The sequence below is a fragment of the Sarcophilus harrisii genome, chromosome 3 (assembly GCF_902635505.1).
Source record: "Sarcophilus harrisii chromosome 3, mSarHar1.11, whole genome shotgun sequence".
Lineage (NCBI taxonomy): Eukaryota > Metazoa > Chordata > Mammalia > Dasyuromorphia > Dasyuridae > Sarcophilus > Sarcophilus harrisii.
The window spans coordinates 372,416,378-372,433,278 of NC_045428.1; the positions used below are offsets into that span (position 1 = coordinate 372,416,378).

Here is a 16,901-nt window from a genome sequence, read left to right on the forward strand (position 1 = left end):
ACAATATATTCAAAATGGATACACACTTTTATTGTTGATGATCATATTATTTTTAAAAATTAAAAGAGAAACAAATCATATAACTCTTAGATCCATAAGTAGGATACAGTTTTTTTTTTTAACCAAACAAGGCATATAAGTAATAACAAAACATAAAATAGATAGTTTTAATTGTTCAAAACTGAAAAGCTTCTATGCATTTAGGGTAAAAAGGGAATTAATTAAATGGGGAAAAAGTTTCAATTTTCTGATAATAGTTTGAGGTCAAAGATATGTGAATAGATAGATATAGATATGAAATATGATATAGTCTAAAGAATGTTGGTGTTAGTATCACAAAATTTGAGTTCAAGTCTTGTACCAATACTTATGTATGCAGCCTATTGGAGTAACCCCTGCCAAATGATTTACTTTCATAACCCTGTATTTCCTTTTCTGCAAAGTGAGAATATAAGTTTCATTTAAGTGATGTGTGTAAAATGTTTTGTAACATCTCAGGTTACAGGAACATATTATTATATCATTAAAGTAATAAAAAATGTTCCAAAGAGCATAGTGATATAAATTTTTAAATAACTGGAAGAAGTATAGCACTATTTACAAGATAAAAAGTTGAGGCTAGTTTTGGAGTTAGAACTTTGAGTTTATCACCTTTTTTGGATAAGAACTCACTATTTCACAAAAATTGCTGGAAAACTGGCAAACAATATGTCAGAAACTTGGCATAGACTTACATCTCATACCCCATACCAAAATAAGGTCAAAATGAGTACATGATTTGTGTGTAAAGGGCAATACCATAAACAAATCAGGAAAGCAAGGGATATTTTACCTATCAGTGTTACGCCTCTATGGACTACTCTAACCTGGTAGCTCCTCTCTGAGCTACTCTTAATGTGTCAAAGGCATGGCTAGGCCACACTTACCCGTCTTCGGGCACCAACCCGGATCCCATAAAGACAGACCACCAGGAGGTAGGGGTGAAGCGAAGGAGAACTTTATTCTTAGATAGCACATATTTATACCCACCTTGAAGATCTGGGGGAAGGGGAGGTCCTCTAGGAACCTGGTATAATGGGATTGGCCCAAGAAGAAGGAGGGAGGCATGCTAGGCTTTGAGAGCACTAAGGAGGGAGACATGGCACCTGGGGTCAGACACCGCCTCCTGGGGCTATGCCCCACCTCCACGTAGGACTCGCTTGCATCTCGGAACCTCTCATCCCTCAGGTCCTCCCACATGCCTTGAATTGCATTCCTTGCTTCTAGAGGCTTTTTAACCCTTACATATCAGATCTTTGGAGAAAGGAAGAAGTCATGACCAAAGAAGAACTAAAGAACATCATGAAAAGCAAAATGAACAACTTTGATTATATTAAATTAAAAAGGGTTGCATAAAACAAAACCAGTAAAAATAAGATTTAAAAGGAAGTACAAAATTAAGGGGAAATTTTATAGCTAGTGTTTCTGATAATATATATATATATATATATATATATATATATATATATATATATAACTCTGACAAATTTACAAATATAGAAGTCATTCCCTAATTGATAAATGGTCAAAAGATATAAACAGAAAATTTTCAAATGATGAAATTAAAGTCATCTATAGTCATATGAAAAAAATGCTCCAAATCATATTGATAAGAGAAATGCAAATTAAAACAACTCTGAGGTACCACCTCACACCTCTCAGATTGGCTAAGATGACAGGAAAAAATAATGACAAATGTAGGAGGGGATGTGAGGAAACTAGGGCACCAATGCATTATTGGTAAAATTGCAAAATGATCCAACCATTCTGGAGAACAATTTCGAAGTATGCCCAAAAGACTTTAAATTATGTATACTCTTTGACCTAGTAGTGCCTCTATTTGGTCTGTATCTCATGAAAATCGTAAGGGAGGGAAAAGGACCCACATATGCAAAAATGTTTGTAGCACCCTTTTTGTAGTGACAAGGAACTGGAAACGGGTAGCAAAAAATTGGAAAATGAGTAGATGCCTATTAATTGGGGAATGGTTGAATAAACTAGTATACATGAAAGAAATGGAATATTATTGTACTATAAATATGATGGACAAGCTAATCTTAGAAAGCCCAGGAATAATTTACATGAATTGGTGCTGAGAGAAATAAGCAGAAGCAAGAATACATTGTACACAGTAAGAGCAAGATTATGCCATGATCAATGATGAAACACGTGGTTCTTCTCAGTGACTCAATGGACTTGATCCAAGATAATCCCAACAAACTTTGGATAGAATATGCCATCCTCATCCAGAAAGAGAATTATCAGTATTGAATATAAATCAACATATGTTATATTAATTTTTTTCTTTCATGATTTTCCCCTATCAACATGATTCATAAAGAAATATGTACTTAAAAAGTTAAAATACATGTATAACTAGAAAAATAAAATAATTAATAAAAATTATATATACGCATGTATGTGTGTATATATATATATATATTTAAAGAACTTGAAGTTTAATTTTTAAAAATATTGAGATTTTGTTGATTTTAAAACATTTATTAGGGAATTTCACAAGATAGTGAGAAATATAATTAGTTTCCTGATTGTGTTTATGTGGAGTGAAGTGGATTTGGAAATAATTAATATGGAGAAGAGATTTGAATGATATGAGCAGAAAAGTTATCTGAGACAAAGAATATAAAGATCGAGAAAATCAGAGTTGATAATTGGAATTTATAGACTATTTATAGGCTACGGATTGGAGAAGTATGTTGTGTCATCAAGGTATTTAACAGTCATCCCCCCCAATTTTACTTTCTAATACTTTTAAATGCTAAATCATTATACACATTTGAAGATGAATGGATGAGTGAAAAATTGTATTTTTCCATGATTTTTTATTTTAAATAATTGTAAAATATTTCAAATTACTAAAATGAAAAGAAATTTAGTAAAATTATTTGTTTTTAAATTCAATTATTTAAATTAATAAATTAAACATCATATGATCCTATTTATTATAGCATTTAAATAAATTGAATATAGTTGCTTAAGTAAAAACAACAAATAAACTTTATTAAAATTATTAAAATAAAAATTTGAAATATTAAATTTTAACTATTTAAAATAATTTTCTACCTTTTATCTTGCTTTTGCTTTTGGTTTGTAGATTACTATGGTTATAAATACATCTGGTATCTCACACATACCAATACCTTCTAGAGGAGATGTATAACTGCTCAAAAGAATTTGATCTTATGCAAACAGTAAAAAAGATTTGGTTCTGGAATTCAAGAGAAAGAGGAATAGAATGGGTTGTGTTTTCTACTAACCCAAGCTTCTTTCTGAAGTGAAGGCTCACTTATTTGACAGGAATATTTTTTTTTGTAATTTTATGGGTTTGTTAATGAAGCTGCTCCATAGCCTCTGAAGAATTCAGATTGAAGGACTCAAAGGGCAATGGACAGGACCATAGCAGGTATGACTACGAAATATTGACAATGGTAAAACTACACAGAATCAATGTTTTGAAAAATGATGTCATCATGGAGAAGCATGACTGAAGTAAGAATAGGTTGGTCATATGACAAGATTAATTTATAAACATTGAGGAGCTTATGTATTGCATTCATAGCCAGACACTGTCAAGAAGGGCATGAATCAATAGTTGCATGAAATCAGAAGACAAGGATGCTTCACTGTCTATTACATTTCAAGTAGTAGCCAAATGAAGTCACATAGGATCCCTAAAAATATAGCTTTATTAAAGTACCTGCCAGCCTTATACTTTGTGATCAAAGTTTTATAAGTCTTTCATCATTATATTTTATTATAATTAAAAGTTCCTTTCTGGGATTAACTTTTTCTCACTATCCTCTTCAGTGTCACAGATTTTGTTTTTTAATTTCAAGGATTTTTCTAATGTAATTTTGATGTTTTTTTTTATCATACCCAGTTCAATTTTAATCCATTCATTTAATGTGAAGAAGGTTACTGTTTCATATTCAGTCATCTATGAAATGTAATTATTCTGTCTATATGCTCTTTCAATAGCAAAAGTGCAAGTTAGTATGATAAACTGTAGTATAATCTTGGAACAGAGGAAAAGATGAAAATCAAGTGAAATTTATTTGCATAGAAACATCTCTAGGTTAACTTTTAAAGTCTCAAACAATGAATACAACATCAGTCATATGTATTTATTTTCTTCTATAACTGATTTATTCAGAGATTTGCGCTTTGAAATAGTGTCTGACATATTGCATTCCGAAAGTAATTATTTCCTGGTAAAAACATGTTATTCAATTTTGTCATTTGCTGTTGTGTAAAACAGGAATAAGGGTGAAATAATAAAATGCAGCACTGTAAAATGTATTTGTGGTACAACTTTGAAAATGTCTTTTGGGACATTTTTCTGGAAAGTGGTTTGTAGTGATCCATATCTATTCATTGCCTTTTTTTTAGTGGCAGTAATGTTTCAGCTGTATGTTCACATGATTTAAAAGTAATTTATCTTAAAGGTACCGAAATGTGTTATGAAATGAACTAAATTGATACCTTCACTTTAAGTTTTCATGTAATATTTGATGCTGTGATCTGATATTTGGTTAACTGAAAAAATAATAGCATATGTTTACTATAAATCATAGCTTTTAATGAATATTTTAAGAATCCTTGAGTTAAAAAATAAAATTAGCAACAGAAATAAAATATAACAAAAACATGAAGGTTAAAAAGAGATTGGGGATGGGGCTCTTATGTTCTATTTGATAGACATTGCCATACTGAACAATTGAGGGAAATTACTTATGGGAAATAACATGAAATCCTAATTGGGCTATAAAAACAATAAATTTAGAGTTTAGAGATGTCTGTCTTTCCTTATCACTGTCATAAAATTTTATTCCACCGCGAAGTCATAAACTCTAACATTTTCTGCTGATCATCCATTCACAAACTTACCATTATGGAACTTGGTGTTTTCTGAAACATTATTTTGCCATGTGTTCTTCTGGAATATATGAATACATAGTTGAGGCATATTCAAAAACATTTATAAATACTACTTGAAGGCTTATAAAATAATTTGAAAATAGCTTCTCATTTTAAACTCAAACCCACCCTAAAAAGTGGTTTCAATTACCTCCATTTTATAGAGGAGGAAACAAGAATTCACTAAGTCACCAGGGACAACTTAGACAATGGAATCTTGTGGCCTTTATTTGACGTTTCCTTTACTAGATCAAACCTAAATATTCCTGCAGACATCTTTTTAATTATCCTCAACTGGATAAAAGGCATTGCATAAATGTATATTTCAATAATTAAACTGCATAGACATTGTGAATATTGTAAGTAGCTTTGGCTTTGAAAATCATATTTCCTAAGTGTTAAGCTTTATTCTTATGCTTTTCTTTTTGTTTTTTGTTTTATTTTTTTTGAGTACATAAAATAAAAGAAGTATTAAAAAAGCATTATTTAAATGATTATTTAAAATGCAATAATTCCATGGTGTTTTTCTAAATTTAAAGTAATTATTCTGACCATGATGAAATTTTGGCCAAAAAAATCTACCAGACTTTAAAAGGAGAAAATCTTTACAAAGGCAAACAACACAATGCAATTAAAAGCTAAACTTCAAGGATAATAAAAATAGAGGCAGGTTATTCATGGTTATTTTGTCAATCAAAATTATATTGTTTCAATAAAACTTGAGGATCTGAAATGTTTTCCTACTGTAGTCTTCTAATCAATAATTATCAGATTTTTCCAGTAGCTTAACAAGTATTAGAATTTTGTTAACATTCACTAGAAAATAGAGTTCACCTCAAATCATTAAGTAATACTCTTAGAAAATTGGATATCTACTTTGGCTCATATCACTCTACCATATGTTATACTTTGTATAGATAACCTATTTCCCCAGGAACATATCAATTTCTTTAGGGAAAAGAGCTATGTGTCTTTAGTATCAAAGAGTTCCTTGTACAAATTCTGTGTTTAATTAATGGTTCTTATGTAAGATTTTTCAGTTTAGGATAGCATAATGGGATGAAAGGATAGAAATAATACTGTGTGTGGGGGGGTCAGATCTTTTCCTTGAGTTTCTTATATGCTTCTAGCTCAAGTATCAGCTTCCTATATCCATTATTACCTAGAAACAATTCCTATTTTGTGGTCGATATTCCCCTTATTGTCACAAATACTATGGTTTTATTATCTCTTGTCTTTTCAGTCCTGTTTATCTCCCTCCTTTCCCATTATCATTTTTGATTACTTCTCTCCTTCCACCATGCCATTTACAATTACTTCTTTATAACAAATTTTCCTTACTTTCTAACAATTTTCTCATATTTCTCCTATTTCGTTATATTAATTGAAGCTTTACTTTCTCCTGAGTACCCCACATTTCTATTTGATCATTTTAATGCTTGTTGATTTTTTTTTTTAAATATACACACCTCTACCATAAAATCCATAGTGAAAAATTCAATAGACGCTTTATAGGTAGAGATGAATTCTTTGTTTCCTATAGCCATTTTCAGACTCTGTTCTTAATAGTATTTTCTTTTTCCAAATACATATAAAGATAGTTTTCAACATTCACCTTTTTAATAAATGAATCATGTTGGGAGAGAAGAACCAATACAAAAGGGGAAAAACCATGACAGAAGAAAAAAACCAACCAAAAAAACCTATAAACATAGCATGCTGTTGATTTACATTCAATTTCTATAATTCTCTTTCTGGATGAAGATGGTGTCTCCTATCCTGAGTTTGTTGGGATTGCCTTAAATCACTGATCCATTGAGAAGAACCAAGTCTTTAAAAGTTGAACATGGCACAATTAAGCTGTTACTGTATTTAATGTATTCCTGCTTCTGCTTGTCTCACTCAACATCAGTTCATGTAAATTGTTCCAGGCCTTCCTAAAATAATCTTGTTCATTTTTTATAGTACAATAATATTCTATTGCTTTCAAACTTTCACCACAACTTATTCAGTTATTCCCAGATTGAGTGATTATTTTCCAATTCTTTGCCACCACTAAAAGAGCTGCACATGTGGGCCATTTTCCCTCTTTTATGATTTCTTTGGGATACATATTCAGTAGTATCACTGCTAGGTCAAAGGTTATGCACAGCTTTATACCCCATTTGGGCATATTTCAAAATTAGTCTGTAGAATGGCTGCATCATTTTACAACTCCACCAACAAAGCATTAGTATCCCAGTTTCCTCATATCTCATCCAAAATTTATCAGTATTTTTTTTTGTCATCCTAGCCAATCTGAATGGTATGATGTGGTGCCTCAGAGTTGTTTTAATGTAGATTTCTCTAAACAATAGTGATTTGGACTTCTTGGGGCAGATCCAAGATGACAGTGAGGATACATGTTTCTTTCTGACCATCTCCTACTACCCTCAGACTAATTAGCAAATAAAACCTCTGGATTAGTTCTGGTCTGGCAGAATCCACAAATATTGGGAGTACAATAAATTACCAGAAGAAGATAATTTTGAAGATCTCCAAATCCTCAATCAGAAATGGAGGGAGATGGGCCAAGAGTAAGCAGGCCGAGTAGAGACATCAGCACAGACAGCACAGACTGGGAGAAGTGTGGATTCTCCAAGCCCTGGAGAATCTGCAGAGAGGAATCTACAGCAGGGTTGGCCACTCTACTCTGGTTGCAAGCCAGTAGATCAGCAGAGAAGTTATAAAACATCCAACACAAACACAAACAGTAAAGAGTTAACCCTAAAACACCAGAATTTCATGGGACTTGTCCATGCTCACCCAGCACCAGGAGTGAGCCAGCACAGGCTCAGTGCAGCCAGGGCCACTTATACAGGAACTTGCTGCTTACAGAGAAGGCTTGGAAAACCTCCCCTGCCCTGAAAGCAGACCTTAATTTTTTTTTAAATGAGTAAAAAAATAAAGAGAACTCTCTTTGCCAGAACTTTGGCGTACACAGTTTTTATGGTAAAAGAGAAGAACATCAAACCCTGAGGACACCAAAAGCAGATTGTTTCCAGATGAAGATCCAAAAGGTGGATATAATTGGTCCCCATCACACAAGGCTCTTCTAGAAGAAATTTAAAAAGGATCTTAAAAGATAGCTAGAAAGAAAAATGGGTAAAGGATAGGAAAACTTTATAAGAGGGTTTGGAAAAGGCATATAACTCATTAAAAGATAGATTTGATAAAATGAAAAGAGAAAACAACTCCCAGAAAAACATAATTTGTGAAACAGAAACAGAAAATAATTCTTTAAAAACATAATTTTAAAATAGAAAAAGAAAATAACTCCTTAGAAAACATAATCTGAGAAATGGAAAAAATTCCATAGAACAAAACAACCCATTTAAATCAATTGGACAAATACAAAAAAGTAAAAAAAAAAAAAAAAGAAAATGAAGAAAATAATTCACTAAAATTCAGAACTGAAGAAATGGAAATGAATGACTCAATGAAACCACAAGAATCAGTCAAGGAAAATTTTTTTTTAAAATTGAAAAATAGAAAAAAAAGGTAAAATACCTAATTAGGAAAACAACCAATCTGGAAAATATATCTAGGGGAGACAATTAAGTATTATTCGACTCCCTGAACATAGTTATGAAAAAAAGAGCCTAATAATTATTTTTCAGGAAATCATCAAAGAGAACTGCCTGGATATCATAAAATCAGAAGGTAAAATAATCATTGAAAGAATTCACTGAACACCTCCTGAAAGAGATCCAAAAATTAAAACTCTAAGGAATATTGTGCTAATTTCAGAACTATTGGCCAAGGGAAATATTATAAGCAGCCAGAAAAAAAAAAAAACAATTCAAATACTGAGGAGCTACAATAAGGATTACCCAGATCTAGCAGTTTCCACCTTAAAGGATGGAAGGGCCTGAAATCTGATATTCAGAAAGGCAAAGGAACTTGGAAGGCAGCAATGAATAAATTACTCTGCTAAACTGAGCATTTTCTTTCTGGGAAGAAGATGAACATTCAATGAAACAGATAAATTCCATTTATTTCAGATGAAAAGACGAGAACTAAACAAAAAATTTCATCTCCAAATATAGAGCTCAAGAGAAGCATGAAAAAGTAAAAAGAAAAGAACTCTTGAGAACTGTATTTCTGTTATGGGTATACATAGAGAGTGCATGCATACTCTGATTTTATTGTTTTAATATAAAATAGAAACCAGAAGAGGAAAGGGGATTGTACTAGAACAAAAGGGGAAAGTATAGGTAAAATGAGGGGCATTACATTTCAGAAGAGGCAAAGAAAACCTATTATAATGGAGGGGATGAAGTGAGGGTGGTGAACATTGTGTGAATCTTACTCTCATCAGATTTGGCTCAAAGAAAGAATATTAAACATATCTGGTTTCACCTAGAAACATCTCTCACCAAAAAGAAAAGTGGGAGGGAAGAGGGGAAAAGGAAAGGGGTAGCTTACATAGAAGGGAAAACCAAAATAGTAGGAAAAAGGTATAAGAAAGGAAGAGGGTCTCTAAAGGGGGACAACTTCTTGAGGCAAATAGTGTTCATAAGTAAAATACTGGAGAGGAAGGAAAAGGGAAAAGTATAATCATCATTATAGTTTTTTAAATATAACAACTTCTCTAACAAGCTTTCTATCTGGTTTTATATAGTTTGAATAATGAAAACAGGACCAGCTTTGTCTTCACATGCTAAATATTTCCTATGAGATAATCAACAACTTAACTACCAAGGAACCCCGAAAATATGAAAAAAAATAGTAAACAAACCTGTATATTTGAAATTCATTGAAAAGATAGAAGAATTATTTAATGAATGCATAATCTAAATGATTACTGACATTTTTTTAAATTTAAGAATTCTTAATTTCTTAAATTCTTAAATTCTCCTTTTAAGAAATAGTTCTAATTTCTAGCACTAAACTTTTGATAAAATCTGTTTAAAGTTAAAATAATCAATTGGTTTATGCTTTTTCTCTTTCACCTTTCTATGTCTAGTTTTATGTGGCAGAGTTAAAGAGTAGTGAAATGCTTCTGAAAGAAAAACAAATTAATTTGGCACTATTCCTTACTCGAGAGCATCCCAATGCTTCTATAGGAACTAAGAGATGATTGAGAAAAAGCAAAGTCATAAAGAATGCTCCAAAAGGATTATTGGCCTATTAAAATCAGAATTTATTGCAGTGTTTCTACCCATTTCATATTTATCTTGAGGAAAGAAAATTGCTTAATTGAAACCCACAATGAATTAAAAATAAAGATCTTTTAAAAGCTAATTAAAATATGGGGACAGAAAAGACAAAATTATAATTGATACAAAGATGGATTTTGATTTCTTCAAATAAAAAAATTAATTCTAAGACAAATAAAACCATGACCATTGCCCCTACTGTTTTATAAGAGGATGAAATCTTAGAGAGAATCTGGTTCAACCTCTTCATTTTATAAACTATCAACTTGATGCTTAAAGAGTTAACTGATCTTACTAAATTTTAGAGGAGGATTTAACTCTGGATGTTTGATCCCAGAGCCAGTGTATTCTTTCTGTTGTAACAAGCTACTTTTGCAGAAAGCATGAAAGTGTACACTGAAAGGGAATTAATTTTTTTTTTTTGGCTTGTTTTTGTTTTTACAAAGAAAGCTTTATCCTAAATCATTACTAGTTACAGTAAGGTTATTTGCACCACACTTTTTTTAATCACAGAAAACTATGTTGTAAAAGTAGTCAAGACACTGGCTATTTAATTATTTAGTTATCATAATCTATTAAACAAAACTTTAAAAAAAAGGAATAGCTGTGCTGGTCCTTTTAGAGGGAGAGAGAATTCAATTGGGTACCTTGCCACCAAAGATATAAAAGTCTAAATTATCATAACTAGTGCTGGAGATTTTATTGGAATTCCAATTTCTTATTAGATAAACCCTTCTGACTTAGTTTTACTAATTGCTATGATGATTGTATAGCATTTTATCTTGACAATTTCATTTTAACTTTAGAAATCATATTATTTTAACCATACTAAGTAAAATTCTTCTTATTGTATTTTATGGTCCATGAATGCCTCATTATATTGTAACCCTATAATCTGAATCATTGGACTGGCCTGAATTTGGCCTAGCTCCTCTAAGGCTCTAAGTTCTATATAAACTTCTTATATTTTCACAATGATAGCAGCAGTGGGAAAAAAAAGAAGTTTGAATAGAATATACAAGATCACAGTTTTTATATTGCTTAAAAACAATTCACTCTTGGTACTCTTAATGTCAACTTGTCCAATGTGCTACTATGGGAATTCAATCATATTAATTTGAACTTCATTGTAACTGAAACCAGGAGATAGAAGAGTGTTGTAGCCATGTGGAATGTGAGTTCAAATGTTTTCTTTGGAGAAGAATTGTTATGTTTTATTATGTATACAAAGGACAGGAGAAAAAATAAATTAATTCAGGATGTTATTATAGTTGTTCAACTAATTATCAGTCAGATCTGACTCTTTGTGAGCTCATTTGATGTTTTCTTGGCAAAGATATGGAGTGGTTTCACATAGAAAATTAGTTTTAAAATCATTAATATAAAATGATGAATTTCATGGTAGTCTACTATATCATGAATCAGGAAAACCTGGAATGAGTATTTCTGTCTTTTACTAGCAATGTGAGCATAGTCAACTTTTCTTAGGCTCAATTTTCTCTTTTGTAAGATGAGAAGAATGATATTTGTAATTTATTTCTACCATGGAATATTATTATTAAATGATATAATATATCTAAACACTTTTCATATTTTAAAATACCACATATTTATCAAATAATATTATCATAAGGAGTTCAAGAAAAAAATAATTTGCTGACCATTGCATAGTTAAAAAAAAAAAAAAGTTAAGTTCATGAAACATTATTTACTCAGATCTAGTTCAAGTATATGAATAGTTCAGTGTAGACTAATATGACATATTATCCTTAACTTTAGAATTTATTCATGGAACTAAGATTTGAAAATGAGACAACTAGAACACTAGCTGGATTTTTGACATTGAGAAAAATCATTTAATCTGTTTAGGTCCTTTTCCATAATTAAGATACTGAATAAGAATCTTAGGTTGTTAGAAATGGTAAGGATCTTAGATTTTCTTTACTTCAATGATGCCCCATCTATCAGTCAAATTGACACTTCTCTGTTCCAGTCACACAGTCAGCATCAAGTTACAAAGACAAAACTGAAATTGTCTTTGAGGAACTTAATTTCTATTGCGACAACTTGTGCATAATGCACATCAAAATATGAAGAAAGTAAATGTAAGATATGTGGTCAATTGAGCTGTGCAGTAGATAGAATGCTGTGCCTCAAGTTGGGAAGACTCAGAAAAATTGATTTTTTAAATAAGCGATTTTGTATGGTCAAAATGAAGAGGAAGTGGAATTCACTGTATATATATGACTCTAAAATATGTATATGACAGGATATAGTGGATTCTCATTCATTTCCTTCATCCATTTCTTTTTAAAATGAAATATCAAAATGAGAGAATTATAAGGTTTGAAGTGGCACCTACTCCATTCCTAGAAAACCATGTATAACTTTAGTCTTATCTTAATATCTCTTACTGGAGAAAGGAAACTCTAAGTTATATTTCTAATTTGGGTGGAATGAGTAGCTTAGAATTCAATCACTGAGGTGTTCATCTATATTATCTATCTCCTACTTCATTATTGTAGAAAGGTATAATGAATGATTTCATTAAATTGATAAAAATTTCCAGTTTTATAAAATTAATATAATAAGATCATGCCTATTATATCCCGTCCCACTTTTGAGAAACTATTACATTAAGTCTGTTATCAGAATTATGAATTGAATAGGGAAAATTGTGGACCAACCTTTTCTGAAACTGTCAAAGATAATTTTGCACTGCACAATGATGGCTTTATTTTAAGTATTCATTAATAGTTTTATAAAATAGGATAATACAACTTTGGGAAATGGCCTCCTTAGCCTCTAAATATAGAGAGATCTCATTGTTCCATTCCCTTTCTCTTAGTTGGAAATGTGGCACATTATATGAAGTTTGAAAAATTACCATTTGATAGTAAGACAGAAATTATTGCAATTCATTATACTGCTCAATTTTATTAGTTCCTTTTTGTAGTCTTATGTGTCTTCCCAATTTGAGGATATCCCCAATTTTCCTTTTATCAATGGGATTAAAATGAACAACTCCCATAATCATAATTGAGAGAATACATATGTTATCCTTTTTAGGAAATTTGAAGGTCAAAATGGGTTTATGACCTAGGCATAAAGAATGAAATTATTAATAAATTAGAGGAACACAGGATAGTTTACCTCTCAGACCTGTGGAAGGGGAAGGAATTTATGACCAAAGAAGAACTAGAGATCATTATTTATCACAAAATAGAAAAATTTGATTATATGAAATTGAAAAGTTTTTGTACAAACAAAACTAATGCAGACAAGACTAGAAGTGAAGCAATAAACTGGGAAAATATTTTTACAGTCAAAGGTTCTGATAAAGGCCTCATTTCCAAAATATATAGAGAATTAACTCTAATTTATAAAAAATCAAGCCATTCTCCAATTGAAAAATGGTCAAAGGATATGAACAGATAATTCTCAGATGAAGAAATTGAAACTATTTCTAGTCATATGAAAAGATGCTCCAAGTCATTATTAATCAGAGAAATACAACTTAAGACAACTCTAAGATACGACTACACACCTGTCAGATTGACTAAGATGACAGGAAAAAATAATGATGATTGTTGGAGGGGATGCGGGAAAACTGGGACATTGATGCATTGTTGGTGGAGTTGTGAACAAATCCAACCATTCTGCAGAGTAGTTTGGAACTATGCTCAAAAAATTATCAAACTATGCATACCCTTTGATCCAGCAGTGTTACTACTGGGCTTATATCCCAAAGAAATCATAAAGAAGGGAAAGGGACCTGTATGTGCACGAATGTTTGTGGCAGCCCTCTTTGTAGTGCCTAGAAACTGGAAACTGATTGGATGCCCATCAGTTGGAGAATGGCTGAATAAATTGTGGTATATGAATATTATGGAATATTATTGTTCTGTAAGAAATGACCAACAGGATGATTTCAGAAAGGCCTGGAGAGACTTGCACACACTGATGCTGAGTGAAATGACAGGACCAGGAGATCATTATATACTTCAACAACAATACTATATGATGACCAGTTCTGATGGACCTGGCCATCCTCAGCAATGAGATCAACCAAATCATTTCCAATGGAGCAGTAATGAACTGAACAGCTATGCCAGAGAAAGAACTCTGGAGATGACTAAAACCATTACATTGAATTCTAATCCCTATATTTATGCCCACCTGCATTTTTGATTTCTTACAAGCTAATTGTACAATATTTCCGAGTCTGATTCTTTTTGTACAGCAAAATAACGGTTTGGTCATGTATACTTATTGTGTATCTAATTTATATTTTAATATATTTAACATCTACTGGTCATCCTGCCATCTGGGGGAGAGGGTGGAGGGTAAGAGGTGAAAAATTGGAACAAGAGGTTTGGCAATTGTTAATGCTGTAAAGTTACCCATACATATAACCTGTAAATAAATTAAAAAAAAAAAAAGGAAATAGAGAGAATCATTTTCCAGGACTAACCTTTTCTACTATTTAACAATGATTCAGAAAATATTTCAAATTTCCATGAAGAACTCTTCTATGTTATATTGTTTCCCATATACATCATGAATTTCTGCTGTCTTTAAGTAGAATATTTGTTTATTCTAACTTGAGTATACAAATATTTTTATGATTTTTGATCATATTAATGTTTTTTAATATACAACTAGTCAAATACTTCTTTATTAAAGACTGATTACTGCCTTCAAAAGGGCAATATATTAAAAAAATTTTTTTTAGCTTTCCCCCTTCCCAACAAAACAAATTTTCACAATGGCCGCATTATTTTAGCAATTAGATCTATAAAACAATAGTATAAAATTGTCTTTATAATCTGTTCACAATATGTGCTTAAAAAAGACATTTCTACATCTTAGAGATGTTTATCATAATGCAATCTAAATACTGTGCTTTTAGAGAGACAACAGTTTAGAAAATGTTCATTATGGTGTACTTATTTACAAAATTTACTCTTGAGGTTAGCAATAAATAATCCTGATTCTGGAATAATTGATACTCATGCATAAATGACAAGATGGATATATACTCTCAAAATATTTATATGTAATATCTTCTTCATAGCATTCCTATTAATAGCATAAAGATAATTTTCTCTAATATTCTTCATGTTGTTCAGTCTTGCTTTTGGGGGATACATCCTTTCATTTCTACAAGTTCTGGCCATCCTTCATATTTATTTGTATTCTTGTTGTTCTTTATGTGCTTTTTAAAGGGGCTTTTTGTCTTGATACCTTTTCCACCACAGAAGACCCAGTTGTCTCTAAAATCAAGGTTACTGATAGCTGTACTTCCCAAGGCAGCAATCAATAATCTTGCTTCATTAGTGAGTTTGGTTGCTCCATCATCATATGTTCCCATTAAAACTATGGTTCCATCTTGAATAGACTTGAGGAATTCAATAAATGGTGTCACATCTCTTCCCCACATATCAAAGTATTCAGTGTGTAATGCTTCTCCAGTTTTTCCATTTACCAATGCAACATTGATTCCTCTTCTAACATTATTCTTAACACCACTCATTAAAATATTTTCTTCTACACAAATTTTGGGGCCAACAACATTAGCTGCTCCACTTGCCATTTTGAAGGCAAAATTTTTTTTTTGGGGGGCCTTTGAAATCCCACATTTATATCTGGGAGATTTTGTGTAAGCTATCTGCAGTGCTGACCTTGCAAATAAATTTCCTAAATTTGAATCTAACTTTATTTCAAATACTTGAGATATAACATAAAATGTCAGTAGAAATACTGCTACAGCAATCACCAGCTTTATAGTACAGGCTCCCACTGCCTCTCCCACCTGCCTGCCCAACCAACAGTTGCTGCAGGCATCCAATTGCTGCCTAAGGCCACCCGGAGTCACACACATCAACCTCGATTTCCTTGTCCTCTTCTTCCTCCTCCTCCTCCTCCTCCTCCTCCTCCCCCTCCTCCCCAGGTACCTCGTGCTTCTCTTCCACCCTGGCTTGTGGACAGGAGGAAGCCCCGCTCCCCACCACTGGCATGCACACTCTTCCCGCCCCTTCACCCGCGGCGACCAATAAACCCTGGCCACCCCATATTAATGTTAATAGGTTATTTCCAGGATCATGAGACCATAGAGCAAGAAAAGACCATAGTGGTCATTAAATATAATTCCCTAATTTTAGAGATGAGGAAACTGAAGCCCAGATTGGCTGAGGGACTTGTGTGAAGCCATATGGAAAGTAAGGAGCTAAAACTTGCTTTGAACTCAGTACTTCTTGACTTCACATTCAGTTTTTTCCACTATGACCAATTTTATATAAATTTTCTTTAAAAGGAACAATAATAAATTGAGAATGTTCTTCAATATGGAATCCACTGATTAGTTTATGTATATCAAGTACTGTACTAGGTATTCAGCATTCAAATAAAATGAGGTAATCTTCTTTCTGCATCTGTTGCTCTGCCTGGTTTTAACCGCATGGAACAAGATGTTCTCATATGTTCTTGCCTCCTTTTTTGTGTTGCCCTTCATTAGATTATAAACTCCCTCAGAGTTTAGCATAGTTCCTGGAACAAAACTATTTAATAATTATTTACTTGATTGAATTGGATAATTTCAAGGAACTTTTTTTTTAAAATAAAGAACATAATAAAATGAAACTGAGGGAAAGGAAGAAAATCAAAGAGACAAAGATAAGGAGACCAGAAAGACTGAGACAGACACAAAAAAGACACACACAC

General features: G+C 32.0%; 1 pseudogene; it reads right to left on the bottom strand.

Annotated features, from left to right (window-relative positions):
* Positions 1–15,189: 15,189 nt before the first annotated feature.
* LOC100914045 lies at positions 15,190–15,962 on the bottom strand (annotated as a pseudogene).
* Between the last annotated feature and the right edge of the window lie 939 nt (positions 15,963–16,901).